General features: G+C 36.2%; 1 protein-coding gene across 1 annotated transcript in view; it reads right to left on the bottom strand.

Moving 5' to 3' along the window:
* adcy7 (adenylate cyclase 7) overlaps window positions 1–5428 on the bottom strand; it is a gene marked incomplete in the record, with an annotated part of 74861 nt that extends 69433 nt beyond the window's left edge. Inside the window, 1 exon segment of the mRNA XM_014021800.1 lies at window positions 5302–5428.
* Window positions 5429–6243: the final 815 nt, after the last annotated feature.

Below are 6243 nucleotides of genomic sequence, written 5' to 3'. Positions count from 1 at the left end.
GACGTGACATGTTCGTACGAACCCTTTGTACGAACAAAAGTAAGAGAAATTTAGGATAAGAATACGAACATGTTCTTGCATGAGGCCCATTGTTCTATTTGAAATCTGCTTTGGTGTAATTGCTCAGTTTTGTCTTCATGTGCTTCTTTTTAATTTCAGCTACTGTTTAGCTACTTTAGCTTTTAGCTAGCATTTTGTGAATTTTGCTTCTGTTACTTTTAGCCAGCTATGAGCTACTTTTTCAACTGTTCTGCTACTTTTAGCTAACCTTGAGCTAATTTTGGCTACTAGCTAGAAATTTATTTAAACTTTTGCTTTTAGTTAGCCTTTTCCTGCGGTTAGCTTTTAGCTAGTCTTTTACTAATTACCTTTTATAAAGTGATTTGCTATGTTTATTTAGTATGTTGACACTTTTACTAGAATTTAGCTTATTTGGTTTTTAGCTAGAAATTTCTCAAAAGTTTAAACAACTTGTTGCTTCTTCAGTAAATTTCAGTCAGCTCATTCAACAGAGTGTTCACGCTGCATTTTTACGGAAAAGGCCATTTCTCTAATGTTTTTTCTTCCTTCACATATGAGGTAAAATATTTTTGAGAGCATTATTTGTCTGTTTTGATACCTTGTTGTTATATACATTTTTGTTAATATTTCAGAAACAAGTAGACAAACTACTGTACTGTGACTGTCTTTTGTTTGAAATTTGCTCATAAAAAAATCAATAAACTATGTTTTTCTACTTTTTATATAAGATGTCTTTGAAGATGTTAAATTCATATCAACAACATACAATTAAAAACATAGGAAATGTACTTCTTCCATTTTTAATAATTTTATGTTTGGTCTCACGTGTACCCTGAACATTTATCAAGTTCATGGGCTGAATTGTTTTCCTCATTCTTTGCAAACTTAAAACAAAAGTTCCATCCAGGACTGATACTATTTCTAATATTTTAGTTATGTACAACTACACAACCACTACCACAAGCTCAGTTCCACCCTTCGCTTACTTTGATCTGAAGAAAAGACATGGGTGTGGTCTAATAGTCATTTTTCCAGATGAAGCTTTTCAAGTTGAGTAAAGAAAGACAGACCTATACTGTAGGTATTTAGGTTTGTCATGATAAGTAATTCTCCAGCTGCATCCGGCATCGTTATCTGTTCCAATTCTCTTTCAAACCTCTTCTTGACTAAAAGTTTTCCACCAAGGTCAAGTACTGTGTATAGATTCATGAATGTACATTTAAGTGTCTGTAACAGAACTCTGTCAAATTGCGTACACCATGAAAACAAGAACACAATGCATTTATTACCATCACAACCTTTCACGGTAGCGCAGCAGCCACTAGAGCTGAGGCTGAAGAGCAGAACAAAACTATAAAACCTGAAAACGGTAAGATTTCACTATCTTAAAAAAAAAACATAAATAAAACAAGTTGCACTCTGGGAGAGCGAGCAGAAGGCATAACTGTGAGAACCTGTGATCGTTGAAGATGTGGATTTTCTCTGTTGGTGGAAATCTAACGCTGACTTTCCTTGTGTGTGCTCCACAAACATCTTCAAATCAAGTCTTCACCACCTTCTCAGACCTGAGAAGGTCTGTAATATAATAGTAGGTCTATTTATGATTCAAATGAATGAATGAATGAATGAATGAATGAATGAATGAATGAATGAATGAATGAATGAATGAATGAATGAATGAATGAATGAATGAATGAATGAATGAAGACTTAGATGTGTTGATTCTTTTCAGTTATGAACCTTCTTTTCTTCAACACGTCAGTGGTATCAACCAACCCGAACAAAAAATAAATAAATAAAACAGACATGTGATAAGGTTTATCTTCTAACCCGGAATTATAACTCAGATGAGTTGGACTTGTGGCCATTATTGTGTAACATCAACATTAAACAAGTGTGCAAACTTTTAAAAAGTTAAAATAGATAACATAGGACCAAAAAAAATACTATTTATTAACAACTAAGCACCAGTTTACCAATATGTCTGCCTTTCACACTGTGTTTTAGGGCTGGACGATGTGGCCATAAAAAAAAAATCTCCGATTTTTTTCATCCCAAATTCGATTTTCGATTTTAATCGATTTTGCTTCCCACTTAACAGAGTGCCTCTGTTTCAGGTGTCGAAACAAAATTGTTGTACTCCTGCTTTTTGTAGCAATAGTCTTCAAACAGATTTTGCAGTGAGGTGTTTGTTGCTCCAAGTCTAAGGTTGCAAAACCTAACCAGTTCCAGAAAACTGAAGAAACAGTGACTTTTTTTGGGAAGTGGATCCTCCCTGCTAGCTGTCATGTTGTCATGTTGTGTACCAAGCATCTTGAGGGACAGGTGGGGTGACCTCTGAACTACAGAAGCCCCAAAGAGTGCACTGGTGAGAAAAAAAATCTCGATTTTCCCAAAATTAAATCTTTATAAATGGCAAATTCGAATTAATCGATTAAACCAATTTATCGTCCAGCCCTACTGTGTTAGTATGAATAATGCACAGTGACTGGGCTTCCTCCATGTGTAGTTATTGCTTGCAGTATAAACCTGACACTGACTGAATGACAACTTCTCAATTTAAAAAAAGGAAAAAAAAAAACTTTTTATGTATTTATCTTCAGGCAAGCAGTAAAACTGTGGCCCATCAACCGCTGTGATGCAATGACGCAAATAATGTGCAGAAAGTGATGTGATTATACTGTTTGTGCCTCCAGAGTCTTTTTAATGGTACGGGACATGTGAGGGCCAAAAAGGTCCTGGGGTGGGACACTAAAACTAAAAGCTAGAACAGAAGTTCAGGTTTGTTATGTTGTCATGTAAGTTATCTGACAAATAACAGCAATTTAGGAGTTAAGGAATAGTTCTAGCTTTGTTGTTGTTGTTGTTGTTGTTGTTTTCCCCGAGAAAATATGAGAAAAGCACTGTCACTATTCAGCTTCTTGAAGATTGCTATCTCCTAAACTGATATTTATAAATAAATATATATTACACATTTAGCCTCCTGAGACCCTTCATCGTAATGTTGGGGACTAGATCTGTGTTTCCAAAAGTTGGGGTCGGGACCCAAACTGGGGTCCCGAAACATCAAGGTGGGGTCCTGAAAAGATTTTTTAAATTAGTTACATTTTGGCCAGTTGTTACAAAGGTGTAAGGTTAGTATATTTAAAATGGATAAATGTAGTATAAAAATATTGTTACTATAGGCTACCCATGTTTAGTTGACCTGATACAAATGTTTATCATCCAAAAACAGCTGGGGGTACAGGTCTCTGCTACTGTTATTTTGTGGGTCAAAAGCTGAAAAGTTTTGGAACCACCAATTATGGGTCATGAAGCACCTTGGATAATCTCCAGAAATCAATTTAAAGGGTAATAAAATAATTACTGATGTAATACTTTGACTATAATTATTACAAAAACACAAAATAAGTATAAATAAGTATTTATATTTTTGTACAAGTTGTTTAGATTCTCAAAAAAGCCGGTGTTTTTAGGGTTATTAACGAAGTTYGTGTACTCAGACCAGTAATATTTGGGGTCACAAGTTTTTGCCATGGATATTTTGTGGGTCAGAAGATAAAAAGTTTGGGAACCACTGGACTAGATGCTGAGTTTTATTTTTACGTTTAAATAAAATACATAATCATTTGTTTTGACCCCTAATTGCTCAAAAACTATGTTTGTATGTTTATGATGTTCTACTAATTCTAAATAGCTAGGGAAATTTTTTTTTAAAAATGTACACCAGCTTGAAGAGTATAAAACTGTCTGGTCAAGTGAGGTCCAGAGCACAATTTTCTAGGGGTGGCCATTGCCCCCGCTGACACCCCCTTAGTGGCGCCCCTCTGTGTTGCAAACATGTAATAACATTCAGTGCATGATAAAACAGATACTATATAGACCCTAAAGCAGGGGTGCCCAAACTTATTCCCTCAGAGGGCCAAAATGAAAATCTACCCAAAGGCTGCGGGCCAAATGCAATAATATAATAGAGGAAATGCTAATATTTCTTAAGTAAAGTAAGTAAGTAAAGCAAATCAGTGTGTGAATGTGAGTGTGAATGGGTGAATGTCTGTTAGTGTAAAGCGCTTTGGGGTCCGGAGGGACTTGAAAAGCGCTCTATAAGTTCAGTCCATTTACCATTTAAGGCGCTTTTACTTTTTATGATTAAGCCAAGAGCCAGTGCAGTGGCCCATATTTTGTTTGTTTGTGTTTTTAATCTGTACACTTACTTGCTCAGGCAGCAAAGGCTCATGGGACATTTCATATATTGATAAAATATGAGTATTTGTGGTCTTATAAAGTTTTCAAATCTACGTGTGCTTAAATCTAATGTAAATATCTTCTTTGGTTTCTTGTATTTTATTCATAATCTTAATATAATTCAGTGACAAAGTCAGCTATCTGTGCTACAGTCCCTTATTTAGTCATTGGGCCGTTGGATGTAATTACTGTACATGGAAATACAGAGTTTCTACAGAGGATGACAGGCAATTAAAAACTACTGGTGGGCCAAATGAAATGGCTTGGTGGGCCAATTTTGGCCGGCGGGCCCCACTTTGGGCACCTCTGCCCTAAAGGGAAATTAAAAAGACTAACCTCATTTAAAAGCATTCACACAGGACCGAGTCTCCCAACTTACAAATATAAAAAAGGTTCAACAGTTTGAAATGGTAAATTAATAAATACTGATTATTTGAAAAGACTATAGGTTATATAAAACCTTTGGTGTGCAGTTAGTGTGCATGGTCGTGTTCCTTAAGTCTTGTTCAAACTGATCTTTTTACAAAAAAGAATGAGTCACAAATGTTGAATGAAAAGGAGGCAGACAAGACTAAAGTAAGAAACCTTATCAAATACTCGTTACAAGAAGAAAACCTTGAAAAACTGGCAAAAGTCAACAGAAGATAAGGGTCAGATTTACGTTTCAGTAATCCGAGAATAAACTCGTGTCACCATGAAAGAAGCAGCTTCTGCTCTGTTGWCTGATAAACACTCAAATGTGGAAAGACTCAGAAACTGCAGGAAACAACTGAAAAGACCTGGTTAAAAGGAGAAAAACCGTCGTCCACAAACACGCAACACACTTTCACAGCTAAATTATTATGACTTTAAAAACTGTACTCATTCTTTTCGCCGAATCGTGTCAGCTGTGAAGTTTTTTTTTTTTTTTTGAGGTTTAAGCAAACAGCAGGAATGAAACTATCTGAGCGGTGAGAGCGTGAAGTGAAGCTCGTGCGGTTCACAGAAATATTAATATATATTTGTTTTACTTTAGTACAAGTTTAAGCATCTTACCTGGCAAGCGTCGTTCCCGGTGATAAGTCTACATTATTCACCACAGCAGCAGCAGCAGCAGCACACTCCAGCCAGCCTGTTGTTGAGCTCCGCGCTTCTTCGTGCGCGCGCCGTATCCGAGAACGCTCCGCCCCCTCCTCCGTCACACCCACGCGCCTCACAAAAAAACGCCCACAAGAGTTTTGTTATACCAGAAGGCTACATGTTATAAAAGGTGAAGGTTAATTTTTTATTTTTTTATTTGCTTTTTTGTGTGCCTGTTATCAAAATACATCATGAACCACTGGACGATTTTTTTAATCAAACTTGCAGGAAACAGTCATTAGCTGTAACTCTACAATTAACAATCCAAGATGGCCGCCACAGTCCACTTACCTAAAAACACCTCCACAAAATTGGCTCTAATTCAATCAGTTTCACACATATTGAGATGATATTTGGTGTGCTAGTACCTGAGTGTCATTCACAAGACATACTCCAAGTACAACTCATAGCACAAGGTATTTGCTTCAAACTTCGGCATTAAAAGTTGGACTCAATCCTGCTTTAGCAAAAGATCTTGTACAGAATAAGTTTATAGAAATCTTAAATTAATCAAAGGATGTACATTTAAAATTCATTAAGTTTTGGAGACAATCCTATTTAATGACAGCCATTGGGATGAATTAGCATTAGGCAACACAAAAACTAGCTATAACTGATTTTTTCAGATAAAGATCATGTTGACTGTGATCGTCTGGCAGTTTCACATGAGATCATGCATAGTGGCATCATTTTCCAGCTTTGAGCGATAAAGCTACAACTATCATTTCCCAGTCAAAAACTGCTATGAACGACAGCGGGTGATGTGCATTTCTTGAAGGAACACTAGTGCTTTAATAGTTTACACAATGAACAAGACCAGAGAGAGAAGGGTCTAATCAAAGTAAGAGGTAGAACACA

The sequence above is a fragment of the Austrofundulus limnaeus genome, unplaced genomic scaffold (genome assembly GCF_001266775.1).
Source record: "Austrofundulus limnaeus strain Quisiro unplaced genomic scaffold, Austrofundulus_limnaeus-1.0 Scaffold306, whole genome shotgun sequence".
Classification (NCBI taxonomy): Eukaryota; Metazoa; Chordata; class Actinopteri; order Cyprinodontiformes; family Rivulidae; genus Austrofundulus; species Austrofundulus limnaeus.
Note: the sequence above shows the minus strand (reverse complement) of the source record. Positions and strands in the feature narration are given on the sequence as shown.